Consider the following 14,144-nt stretch of genomic DNA (forward strand, 5'->3'; position numbering starts at 1 on the left):
CTATTAAAATATTTTGAGGTTTATAGGACATTTCCTTAGTTGTTTTATACATGTAAATACACAGTTCTACATGGCATGCAGTTTTTTTGTGTTTGACATAATTAATAGTTTAAACTTTTTTTGCTTCTAAAAGTTTTTTCCCCCTAATATTTTCAGTATTAGCCTATTTAATGTTACTCTTACATTAGTCTGCCTGAAATGAAACAAAACCCTAGGGAAAGTTAGTGATAAGTTCTGCTCTAAATAGCCATAGTATGTATTTCCAAGTAAAGACTCAATTCGAAATATCCAGTCCCTTTTAAAGAAATTTTATAAACAGACAATGGACAATTTATAAAAGAACAGGCTTTTGGTTTTACTTATTTTATTATTACTATTTCTTCATTGTAGACATTCAGGATGGTTTGCCTTAGTTCATTATATTTTTCATCTCCCTTGTGAAGTACTCATTTGCTCAATTTTTAAAGCTTTAATAAAATTATCTGGCCATAGATTGTGGGCTTACATATCTTTGATTTTAGGGACTTGAAGCAAAAGAAAACTTCGTAGTTTTGTGACTCACTTTTTAGAAATAGTGTTTATTAATGTACTGTCTTGAGACTGAGAGAATAACTTCGGATTTTTGGTACTATTTTCTAGCATATGCATACAACAAAGAAAAATATATAATGAACATGGTGAGTCCCAAGGTGAGATGACATGATAAGTACCAGTGATGTTGGGTTGAAAAACTTTTGGAAATCCTTGGAGAGGATATGTTCTCAAAGTGGCCTTATGCATAAGGAAAAAAAACCCAAAAAAACCTGGACTGAAAGTTTGGTTTCTTTCTAAACTCACTAAATTGAAAGAAGTCTCTAAACATTTTAGAATGTAATGATTAACAATTGTACTTCCCTAAAACAAGTTTTTCTTTCCTTCCTATATCTTACTGAACTGTGAAGGAAGCTACTTGATTTTGGTGACCAGGGATACCTTCAGTGTAAAATAGCAGTTACTTTTCATATTTTGGGAACTGATAATTCACATTTGACCAGTTACTACAAATTTGATATAGAAAAATATGAAGCCTTGGTGAGGAGTAATAAATTTGTTTCAATAAGCTGGTTTAGTCACTTTTTCTGAGCTTTAACTTAATTTAGTAATATAAAAGATCTCTGCTGCTTCCCAAATTGAAAATAAAAATGACATTATTTTGTCTCAATAAGTACCATTTATGATACTTAATAGTAAAGTGGATAAAATAGTTTACATATAGTGGATTTTTAAAGTTCTTTAAAAAAGATTTTACTCTGTAGAACATAATAGATTGGAAAATTTTTCATTTAGGAAGTTTTAAAATATAACAACTTAGAGCAAACCATTTGAATAGTACAAAGTTTTCTTATTGAATGTTAATGATTATTTTGTGGGTTTAAGTTTATATATTGATAGTTTCCAAATGTACATTGAGATACATAATTTTATTTCTTTATAACTTTTAATCATGTATATAGATTGGAGAAAAGCAAAGTGTTTTTAAAAATGCACTTTCTAAATTTTAAAAATATTTAAGGTAATATATTTATTTAGTGGTTCTTTTATAATTGAAATGATTGGGGGGAACATAGAGTATATATAAAATAGATTATATTTCTATTATCCTACCTCTTCTTGTTTAAATTTTCTTTATGAAGCAATATAATAACCCTAGACAACTACAAAAATATTTATAGCTCTGCATCATTTATTACCATTTTCAGATGTACTGCAGTCTTGTCAATGTTGTAAAGATGGCTGTAATAATATATATTTTAAAAACAGAGCTCAAAATTTGGGAGGATGCGTTAGTTAAACTTTAGAGATTCTCTTTCTTAAATAGTCTCCCCCTAAAAATAGGGGAAATCATTAAGTTAATTGGCTGCTCAATAAAGTGGCAGTTTGTCTTACTGCTTCTGATAAATAGGTAAATAAATGTTTCTGAATGCATTGGTTGCCATAATAAATTATGTTGCTGTCACTACTTTTCTAGAGGGAGAGAGAGTTTGCTGTATTTTTTGGTGAGAACTAAATTTTTTTTTTAAAAAAAGATTATTTTAGTGTCTGGATTTGACTGGATGAGGTGGTAGAAACACCATCGCAGGATTCTGTTTTAATAGGGGACTTATTAAAGTGTGTTGTTTACACTGTGTGTTGTTTACAGTGTGGTTAGCTTTAGAAGACTATTAGAAAGTAGATCAATTTTGCTTTGTATTTCTAAGACTTTCTAGGCTGTATTTGCTCTTATCTAAGCAGTGTGTTTTAAAGCGTGTATGTAATAAAATATAAGTGCTCAGATATATATGACAGTCAGCTTTTATAGAAGATCCTTAGGAAAAAAAAGGCTAATATCTCTTTAAAAAACATATGAAGGCTGGGAGAGAGTTTAGAGCAAGCAAGAGCACCACGGTGTTGACAGCTTTATATCCCTGCTGGGTAACATTCACTTACTAGAATTGGCGTCCCCTCTCAGCTAGTAATTCACTCCATAAGGATTTTGAGAAAGGATGATTAATGGTGGGGAAATTTATATTCGTGAAATTGTTGATTAAAACTTACAGATCTATTTGAAGATTTAGAAAAAGAAAAGATTATTAAGGATGATGAATATAAGAATCAGATGATCCTTTTACCACCATTAGCATAAGTACCTAAAATGTTCAGCTGTATGCAATGCTCCAGCCACGCAACCTACAGCATAAAATGAAAGTGATGCCAATCAAGTTTCCCGAGGAAGCAAGGCGTTCTGCTTTCCTCCTGGACTGCTGAAAGGCGCTGGCCAGTTGTGCCTTAATAGCAATGAATTACTGTGCTTCATTCATTGTTAACACAAGCATTTTCATTTTTTAATGTTTGGCTTAAAGAAGAACTTTCAGACAGCTTTATTTAAACTGAATGAACAGCGCTTGAGTATACCAGATGGTGTATTTGCTGATAGGAGGCATTAAACATCAGAAATCTTTCTGATATTTTCCATTTTCCTTTGAATTTTGATGATTTTTTTGTTTTGTTTTGTTTTGGTGTTAAATGTTCTAGAGTTCAAGGGAAAATGTTTAAACACTGGGAATATCTTGCTTTTTTTTTTTTTTAAAAAAAAAAAAACAACTAGCTTTTGGGGGGAAAGTTAGTTTTTAAAACAACCATTTAATTTTGGTGAAGAATTGTCTGTTGAAGTTATAACTCTTGGACCCCAAGTAGACCTATTCTTCTTGCTACCGGTCAGCCCTTTCAAGAACATAACTGTCTTGTTGGAAGGGGAAAAATATCATTATGCAATACACGCTGATGTACTCAAATTGGGAAGCAAATGTGATCATGATTGTGGGGCAGGGCCTCATTTAGAGCTGAACACTGTCTACAGTGTTAATTATCTGCAAGTGGAACATTTCCTTTTCGATTAAAAGAAATGCACTTCAGGTCAGGTGTAGTCACCGTAGGAGCACTTGTAGAGAGACATTTTACATTTTGAAAGCACTGCAGATATGAAAGAGTATAGATACTGACCTATTGAAATGTATAAAACACTTAGAAATTTGAAAGATATTGTCAACATAGGCAAAATGGAGAAAACTCGTTAAATTCATTGTAACTAAGGATGTACAACACCATTATTCTTGTGGGGAAGACTCATGTTATTACTTTAAAAGTGAAAAGATTGTATTTCCCTCTTTTATTCCATTTTTTTTAAGGGTTTAAGTTCTTTTAAATAGAATGAACTTAGGCTTTGGGGTCATCCAACAGTCTTGTATGTCCTCTGCAGTTTTGCTGAGGTAGAAAAATAGCCCTCTCTAAAGTGTTTTCTGTCTTTGGCCTGTTATTAAAATAAAGATATACTTGGTTAAAAAAAATATATATATGCAATGAAACATACACATTAAACAGAACATAGGGTATCCGCCCCTCAAAGTCCTGAGCATAATTTGATGTTTCGAGTAGTTTTGGAAGCCTTATATTCCATTAGTAGAAACCCACTGACCATTATATATTCAAGATCATCTGAACGAAATATGTGTATGTGTGTGTATTGAAACTACATAGATAATCCTTAAGGCATCTGTTTTTTAACCCCTGCGGACAATAGGTAATATCCTCTTTTTCCAGGGGGCTGTGACTAAGAGTATCAGTCTGTACATACTACATATCCTGTGTTAATTCTTCTCCCCTTGTACGAATGTATGTATATATTTTGCCTACCTTTCTGTAGGGAAGGAAACAGACTAATTTATTAAACATGTAAGAAAATTAGTTTTGAGTTATTTTAAAAATGTGGAAATCAGTTTTATTCCAGGAAAGACATAGTAATTATTTGATGTATCTGACAAGGCGAATCTGGTAAGCAGTCAAACTTGGTGGTACTACTTTGATAATTTAAAACTCTTTTTTTTTTTCTTTTTTTATGATTTAGTGCAGACAGTTAATATGATATATAAAAAAACACAAATTGACAGAGTTAGATGAATTTCAAATTGTATCATTTTCTTTGGTCTTTTAAGGGTTTTTAAGTTTCTATTGAGATAAAAATGACAATTTCTCATCATTAAAAAAGTTTCTTAAAACTAGTAATCTCATACTAGGTGCAAAAAAAATATGTACATAGATTTTTATTTAACTTTTTATTTTGAGTTGGGGTATAGCCGATTAACAATATTATGATGGTTTGAGGTGAACAGTGAAGGGACTCACCCATACATAGACATGCAAAAAGTATGTACATAGTCTGCTGTATTTCAGGAAGCCAAACCTTATCTTACATAGCATGTAAATAAATAAAAAGTTATTTATACTTTTATCTAATAAGTAGGCTTTTTAAAAAACCTGTATAACTAATATGTGGTCCCATAGTAGTTTTACTATGTTCCTTACATGAATGCTGAGATACAATGGCATTTTGGAACATATTTAAGGATGGAGCATTTGACAAAAGTTGTATGTGTAACAGTTTGTCAGTGAAAAGTGACAAGTGGGAAATGACAAATGAAATGTTGGCATCATCACTCTTTATTTTGATAAAAATGTCTCAATTTGCAGTGATATAATACTGTTTCATATTATTTCATGAGTTGTGTGAGATGCATAACGGGAATTTAGATTTTGTGAACGGAAAATTAGCAGCCCAAACTCTCTTTTCTGAAGCTTTGGCAGCAAGTTCCCCCTCCCCCCCAACTCCCCAAGAATAAGAACAGCAGTGAAATGTTGGATCTAACCCATACATTTTAACTCATTATTTTTTGGAAAAAAGGAAAGAAAGAAAGGAAGGAGGGTGGGGAGAGAGAAAGAGAGAAAAGAGAGAAAAGAAAAGAGGGAAAGAACTGAAAATGGTTTCAAGTAGGAGACTTTATGCTTAGCTCAAAAATGAAGAAGAGAGTTTGCCTTTTGTTTTCTTTATAATGACTTATAAATGAATGATTTCCTTCTGCTGACTTTGATTGTATTGGAGCTTTCTCACTTCCAATCACCACTGCTCTCCAGCATTAATTTAGGATGTCAATATGGAGAGCCCTGGATTCCTGCTATTTTAAAGTGCAGTAGAGGTTTGGAAATGTCTATGTATTAAAAATGGATTTTTATATACAAAGGATTCATTATCCTACTACTTACGGGTAATGTGATAGATGCTTCAGAGTCAAAGTAGACCGCCCTGAGTGGAATTGAAGTATGAGTTAAAACAAAAGCCAGTTAAGGACTTACACATCTCCAAAAAAGTACAGATGTGGCCTCTATAGTGTGTTATTTTCTGTATTTCTGAATTCAGTGATCAACCAAACATTTATTTTCTTCTTTTACATGAAACAAGCCCCACAGGGACTTTATGTTACATAGTATTTATGTAAAAATGCTCTGTGATGGAGTTTTCAAAATCATGGAACTCCATCTATACTTATAATTTTTTTTGTTTTCAATTGACACAGTTATTTTGCTGTTTGATAGCAAGTGATTTAAAAATTGTGATAAAATCAGTATAACTAAGAGGCAGTGAAAGGCTACATCAGAAATTGTTTCTGAAACTTGTCTTTTTGCCTCTCATTTGCAGAGTTTTTAATTATTTCAGATTTTTAATTAACTAGCTAAAAATAACCTAATATGGAGTAAATGTGTTGTAGATATATAATTATGATGATTGGGTTTTTGGTTGTAGTTTTTCCATTCTTAATTGATGTGTATACCTCTAAAAATATTAAAAATAAGCTAGTGAATATGATAGTTATTAGTTGACACATGCTTAAAATGGAAAAAAAAAATCCTTAATAGAAATTTCCAGAATTTGAACCTTGCAATAAAGTTATGAGCAAATTATGACAGTCTTATATTGTGCTAGGAATATTCTTTATATGTGTTTAGGACACATTAGGATAGTAAAACTCTCTGGGGGATGTATAGTTCAATTTTGATTGCTCTCAGTGTTATTACTACTTGCTAGTACATAAGACAGATTAGTTTCTACCCATAACTAGTTGCCTTATCACTGGAATGAAGTTCTGTCTTAGCACAGAGCTGTTAAAACTATAGCATAACAGAACAGAAAGATTTTTAAAAAGTTAAGGAGAGATGCTGCAAGCTACTGTATATGAAAAGGGGTGCATTTCACACCAGAGTAACTTTTTGGTGCCTACTGATGGTTGCGCGGTTATTGAAATGTGCACAGTAGATCAGTGACTGTCTTTGTTTTATTGAAAACTTGCACAGATAGGAATAAAATTAATAGAGACTCTGGTTAGAGAAATTGTTTTTCAGAGCACTAAGATCTGACGGAGGTAATTTGCATCTTTCATAGAAACAATTTTAATTTCATAATATTAAGCACAGATATTGTCTTATTTCTTTTAAAAATATTTTTTACTTCTTAAAAACAATTTGGCTAGAAAGCAAGTGCATCTGTTTTTTCATAACTGGATAAGATTGATTTTCAAATTTCCTGATTATTCCCCATGTTAAAATTGTTTATTTTTATTGTGCTTGTTCCAGTTATTTATATATACATATAAGAAAAGGAAAAACTGATAGCTTACTAGGAAAATACATTCATATCAAAACTCTTAAAATAGCAACGTTTTCAAAATATTATTATTAATTTTGGTTAACAGAACAAGAACTTTCTTTAGTCATAACCCAAAGATGCTAACAGAGCAGCATGATAAATGTCTCTTTAAGTGTCGTAGTAAAAGAAAATGACTTGCCTTCTGAGGCAGTGGAGAGTTTATGTTGCTTTGGACCCATTTCCCAAGCAGTGATCGAAAACAGATTACAATAACAATTATACAGTCAGAAGATGCAATATCCATTTCTGCTTTAATTGAGTGAAAGAATAATAAAAACATCATTAAGAAAAATGAGGTGGACCTGTCACACAATGTACCAATTTTTAGTCTCGGAGAAGATGCAGAAAAACTGAAGTGCTTTTCACTTACTTTGCTGTGTTTACTAGCTAAATTCTGTTTTGGGGAGAGATCGTTTGGTTCTCACTATGCCCTGGGAAGTTCCGAGAGGAGCTCCTGGGTGTAGTTGCTCAGGAGACATGGAAAGTGCTCATTGGTTTGTCTTCATATACAGTTGAAGATGGGGAATCAGTTTCTTATATTCTACCTGAAGGGAGTAACTGCCTTCTCTCTTTCTCTTTCCCACCTCTTTTTCACCTGTGTAAATGGAAGTAAACAGTAATGAATGTTTCTCTTGTTAGAAAGGCCTGCGAAGTAAGGGTTAGGTGTGGTCCCTGGGCCTCCTGTTCTTCCTCCAGAGGAGGAAGAACTTTCTCCCCCCATCTTGGCTGTTCAAAGTTGAAGATGAATAATGAACACCCTTATTTTTTCTTGGCATACGTGGCATTGTGGGGGGACCCCGAGTTTCCATGCGGACACATCACCTGACATTCACATAGATGACATAGACTGTCCTCTGAGATGCATAGGCTTTGGCTGCTGTCTGCAATCTTTGGAACCTTTGAATCGATAATCCTTCATACTGCTGAGCCTCCAGCCCTCATTCCCCAGGGCAGCACTTTCAGCAACTTGGAATGAGCTGACTGGCAGCCGATGAAATCAGTGGCTACTGTTCTTTCACTGTAGGCTGTGTTTCTTACTCTGTTCATAGAATTGCGTGTGCTTGGAAACTTGGGTGATGACTGGAGTTGGCCCAAACAGGGGAGTTAACCCCTGTCGTTGTGGGGATACTAAAACCACAAATGAGGTTGGCCATCAGAGCAGCAGGAGCCCAAGGTTGGACTCAGTTGACAGAGTTAGAGGAGACTATTTCTTTGGTTTGTAGCTTAGAGTTTTCTTGGGTTCGATCTTTAAAAACCTTTCTGAGAGTAACAAAATGAAAGGAATAAGATAGGCAGTAAACCCTTCCTGGTGAAGGTCTCATAATCCCGGAACTGTCCAAAGCATAATCCCTTTCAGACTGGAATTTATGTCATACAGCTCAAAGAGCTTCTTTTTTTTCCTTTTTTTAAAAATTTCAGTTTAGAGAGTCTAGTTAATAGTGCTTTCATTAAAATACTTTTGTCAGCAAAAGGTTTTTCAGTTTTAACATTTACATAACCTAACATCATTGACGAATGCCATGAGCTTTAAGGGTCTATTAGTGGTTCCATTTTTTCTGGGCTTTATAATTTAAACCTAAACATTAATTCTGGGTGGAACTTGGCATAATGTCTTTTTGCCTTGGAGGGAATTTTTGTTGTACAATTAAAAAAAAAAAAAAACACTGTTTTTTTTTCATCAGTCACCTTCTCCATGTCTCCCCTCCCCTAAGTAAATAGCAGTTAAATAGTCAAGGTTTTAAAAGGGCTTATTTAAATCAAAAAAAGAAGTGATTATTTTAGGTGAATTTAACAATTTTCCATTAGTTCATGTTGCAAACTAGTTGCTTTTGATATTAGCAAAAAAGATCTGTGAGGTTGATAATTCAGTGAAAATATTTTTCCTTTCTTTCTCTCATACTGAAGTCATGTGACAAGTTTTTTTTTAATAAAATACATTTAATGACTCTTGAAATAATTTATGTGTCTTATGTATTAGAAGCTGAAAGACTTAAAAAATTCTCTATTTTATGTTTCCTGAAATGATAACATTGACTAGAGGGAAAGAAGTTGGGATCTCATTGTTAAGTAATAAAGGAACACTATTTCCCCAGTATTAGTTATTTTGGGAAGTAAACTTAAACTAGGTTTCTTAAAATGATCTTTTTAATATATAATAATAATACTATGTTAAAGTTGAGTTATCATAGAAATCTGGTAACAAGGTGTTTGTGAAGTTAAGAAACAAGTGAGGAAACCCTGTGATGATCAGCTTGTGATCTGCAAACGAGAAAGGGTTCAGAATGCTAGTGAGGATGCGTGCCTGGAAGTAGCTCATGGAGGAGAGTGAGGCTAAACCAGGGTTCTCCTGAAGCTTTGCCAGCTTTCAGCTCACCAGGTTCCATCCAGATAAGATTTTGTCCTGTAGGCTTGGAAGATGTGGTACTAGAGGAATGAACATCCTTCGTTATTTAGGGGGTATAAGAGGAGCAAATTGTTCACCGAAAGGGAAGTTATTACTCATTTAAGACTCAAGTAAAGGCACTTGATAACGATGAACAAGGTGATCCTGATTTTCTTTTTTCTTCTCAGATGAATCTCCAGGTAACATTCAGCATGATTTAACTCTATTTATAGGTCCATTCATATAGTGAGTTTGAGCCTTCAGCACATTTTTACGGCTAACTTATTACCCCTCACCCCTCAACTGGAGCTTACTATTGAAAGTCTGCCAATGCCGTCACAAATGGTTGTTAGTTCCCAAGAGACTTGGAGGAGAGAAAGAACTGGAGGAGAACGCTGTGCCCTTAGTAAGAGCCATTTTGCGGCACACGTGTTTTTTTGCCGCCATGGTGAAACCATCTAGGCGCCGACCTTCACGTTCAGGATTGATGCCGCACGCTCTCCTGTGGAAATGTATAGAATTCCAATTAGCCCAGGGTCAGAGTATAAATGTACCTCTTTTCACACTGCTCCAAGTGGCTAGTGGAAAACAAACTGCAAAGTAATTCCCTCAGCCCCCCAATAAAAAGGTTTATAGCAAAATAATTCTCAGCCGGATAGTGGGGCTGTTGTAGGTTTGCGTTTGATATTTCTAAGGCTGAAATACAGTCCGTGTACCCAAACTAAGCATTTATTGTAAACAAGTTAACTGCCGAGAGCTTATATTCTGTCAAACATAATTATATTGAAGATTGATGTATAGCTTGAAAGCGAGTTAGAGGGAGACAGTTCTTTTCAAGCCAGGAAGGCTTCTGAGATGCAGCTCTTTTCTGCCTTTGATGTGAGTCAGTGAAGTCTTTCTCACAGCCAGCCTCTCATGTATATAATAAACACAGGCTTGCTCTCTGAAAACATATCTGGTTGTCGATCCTACTCCTGCTAGCAAAGTAAAGAAATGAACCCATATTCATGGAACCTGTTGGGTAGAGTTTCTTTTGTCATCTTTATCTAGATCTGGGCGGTGGCGGCGCTGAGATAGTCTCTGTCACTGTGGCAGGCAGGTGAGGCGTGCACCCACAGGCCTACACCTAAACCTGCGCCTCTGAACTAACCTCCCAAGCAACCCCTTTCTCCTTTAAGGCTGATTTCAAAAAGGAGCCTTTGACTTCTCTTTCTGATAGTTTGTTTTGAGCCTGTGAGATGAGAACTATTTTAAAATTGTGGCCTCTGAAGGGACAGGGAGAAACTACACTAATATGCTTCATTTTGTGGCTCAGAAATTGTTCTTGAGTTAAATAACTTGTGAACTCAGGGAATCTAGGAAGAATGAAATATTTTTGAAGTTGGGATATTCCATATCTGGAATTAACCCCGATCTGAAACTGCGGTGCACTCCCAGGGTTTTTGTGCTTTAGGAAAGGTAGAAACATATATATTTTCTTTAGGATAAAGGCTTATGACTTTTTTTTTCCAGGAGACAAATCACTTTGGGCTTTTGTGACACTTTTCAAAGATAGTTAAAAATGGAATTACATTCCTCCTATGATTGGGTGATATCCTTTGGATAACATTAAGAATGAGGATAAGAGTTTCAGTGGATTTACATTCAAGAGCTGACATAGTCTTTTTGGTTTTATAATATCAAATTTAATATTGCCTTTGGGAAATGATGTAAATTATAAAGAGATGTCTTAGAATCATAAAATGAAAAACAATATGCTAGTTTTTTTCTGTTTTGTTTTTCTTATTTAAGTAACTACTATAAATTACACAGGTACATATATGCTTAAAATACGTTGTGTGGGAAGTATTCCATCAGTGGGGACCTGAGTTTCCCCAGTCTGTATGCTGGGTTTTATTAACTTCATTTCAGTCACAATAATAATATCCTATGTACTGCAATCTAGAGAGCTCAGTGTCCCCTTAGGGAACTGCAGAATACACAGTATGATTTTGACTTTCTTGTTCTCTCCTCCTGTTCTTTTCTTTTTTACCTCCCAGTGTTATCCTTTTCAAGGACCTGGTTGCTATTGCATCTCAGTGGAGGCATTTGTTGGGTACAAGAATGAGAATGGCTTTAGTGGTTGGGAAAGGATGGTAATGGCTGCTTCTCTGTTTAAGCTTGGCTTTGTGAAAGCTGCATTCAATTTACAGTGACGATCTTTACACATTTATTAAATATCTGTATACGTTTTGCTGTTTGAACCCTAAACATAGATATAGGGCAGCAGGATTTTTTTCTTGTAAGGGAGAAAGCCTTTTATTTTTCACTATAAAAACTTTACCTTTTCAGGTTTTCATTTGATAAAAATCTCTCCACTCTAGTATGATTTCCTTTGGGGCTTTGCACTAGTGTTTGATCTCAATTTTTAATAATTTTGGTGAGTTAAACTCCCCAAAGAAAACATGCTTGTACTCTGGAATATTCCCACTAGAAATCTGGGTAGTCTTGTCTTATTGAGAGCCAAGTGCTTGATTCCTTTATTAATTCCTTGCTAGAGAACCTCAGTACAGTTAATCTTTCCTTAACACTACACTGGAGAAATTAATCAAGGGTTTTTTAATTGTTAAATTAGATAAAATAACATTTAGGCAGAGCTCAAAACCTGTGATGATGAAGCAAATGTTAGTTTGCTAACAAAGATAATTTTTACTGACTCCTTTTTTCACTCCTGGGGCTGAGTTGCAAATAGCTTTTCCAGAGAGGATAATGAGAATGAAGGGAGTGGCAAATACATCTCTAGTTCAATACTATTTTAAAAAATGACCTTCCCAGAAACCTCCAGAATAAAATTTTACTAAATGGAGGACGGAGATCCTGATGTTAATGAATTGTGGTACAGTCATTTTGACATGCCGTTGAGTCTCAAGACTAACTAGTATATGCATTTCTAACCCAATGTGAGAAGAACCTGAAGAATTCAGCTTTGAGCTGGGGGATCCCCACACAGTGTCCCGTATGTTTGAACACTTCTGTGATACCCAAACTTGCATATTTGACTTTTTTTCTTTTCTTAAATTTTGTTTTGATTCTGGGATGGGTAAACATTTTCTCTCTGTAGTTACTACCCTTAGAAAAGATGCTGCCGCCCTCAGTGCCATGGGTAGGACTGCAGATAAGACGCCCTCGGGGCTCTAGGGTGTATACGGTCACAGGGCAGGGTGCTGTGAGCCAGCAGAGTCCTGTGCCAGCCGACTGGGATGCCTTTGTGGTGAGCAGCCAACAATGTCTGTCGGCAGTGGTCGAGCAGGGCCCCGTGATCTGGTGTGCTTCCCTGGAGAACATGGAGTAAGTTAACTCCTGGATTCACGTGTGAAGATTCTTCCCTAGAAAGTGCTCCTTGTCTGCTGATGCTGAATGCCATGCAGTAGGGCCACAGTGACGTGGACCAGTTAGATGGCTGCGGAGTCATGGGGTTTCCAGAACCCACACTGCCTATTAATGGTGGTTATTCATGTCTAGGTGCAGTTAGCATTTTGCTAAACTGAACGAACATTTCTCTTGTCTCTGCTGCAGGTCAGTCTGGGGGTGGAAGGGGGAGCGGGAGGGTGAGGACTTATCTAAGACCAGTCCGTGTTGGAGAAGGAAATGGCCAGCCTCTCGTTCACTGTAACTAGACATTGCTGACATCTGGGAATTTAGTTCCTTGGATCAGGATGGCTGTGGCTGTGTTCCCAGGTGGAGCTCAGAAGTTTTGGTTTAGATAAGTAGCTACACTGTGCCTCCTGCATGCCTATGAAGTCCTGTTTTGCAGACGGCCAGGCCGAGTTGATGCTGCCACCGCATTTCTGGAACTGAAGTGTATCGAGAGACCTGGAGTTTTCCTTTAGCCTTCAGATCTGATTTCAGGTTGAATTGTGGCCTCTCAGTTTGGGGACAGGCCTGGAATCAGAAATCTGAAAGACCAGAAAACTCATCTCCCTTCCCTACCACTTTAAACCCAATATGAGCCATGGAGGTGATAAGTGAGAGGACCAGAGCTTACTTGGCCAGCCCTACCCCTGGCCTATTTTTTGTTCTTATCTCCCAAAGTTAAGATCTGCCCCAGGGGCTGTAAATAGTGTCTGGTTTTACTAGAGAGAATTCTGGAAATAAAATACTTCTTGACAGTCTTAACCTTCTCCTCACCTGCACACAGAGGAAGTGGCACTGATGCGCTTTGTAGGTGGAACTTTACTTGGAGGTCTAGTTCTGAATTCTAAGCAACTGGGTCATGGATGGACAGCTCATGGCCTTAGAGTAATTATTTTGCCTTCCCCATAATTGTAGGAATGATTGGTCCTCTACCTGTGAACAACCAGGACTTGCAGCTGTCCCATCTCTATCTTGCCTCCTGTTTCCTCTTCGGGAAGTGTTAAAAACAAAACCAACAGCAAAAACAAATGAATTGATCCTTCTAAGAATCTGTAGTTGACAAGCAAAAGACAGAGAGGAACTCTGGAAAGTGGAGCAGTTGGGGGAGCCTGGAGGACCTCTGTGCCACCTACAGGTGGCTGCTTTGCCCCCAGATGATTTTACTTGCCCTCCTAATACTGGTTTCCAAGGTGACACTAGTCATAAAGAATCTACCTGCTAATGCAGGAGACGCAAGGGAAGTGGGTTCAGTCTCTGCGTCTGGAAGACCCCCTGGAGGAGGGCATGGCAACCCACTCCAGTGTTCTTGCCTGGAGA

General features: G+C 36.2%; 1 protein-coding gene across 4 annotated transcripts in view; it reads left to right on the forward strand.

Annotated features, from left to right (window-relative positions):
• Positions 1 to 14,144, forward strand: part of SATB2 (SATB homeobox 2) — a 212,439-nt gene that overhangs the window by 21,869 nt on the left and 176,426 nt on the right. The window lies entirely within an intron of this gene.

Source organism: Cervus elaphus, chromosome 8, assembly GCF_910594005.1.
Source record: "Cervus elaphus chromosome 8, mCerEla1.1, whole genome shotgun sequence".
Classification (NCBI taxonomy): Eukaryota; Metazoa; Chordata; class Mammalia; order Artiodactyla; family Cervidae; genus Cervus; species Cervus elaphus.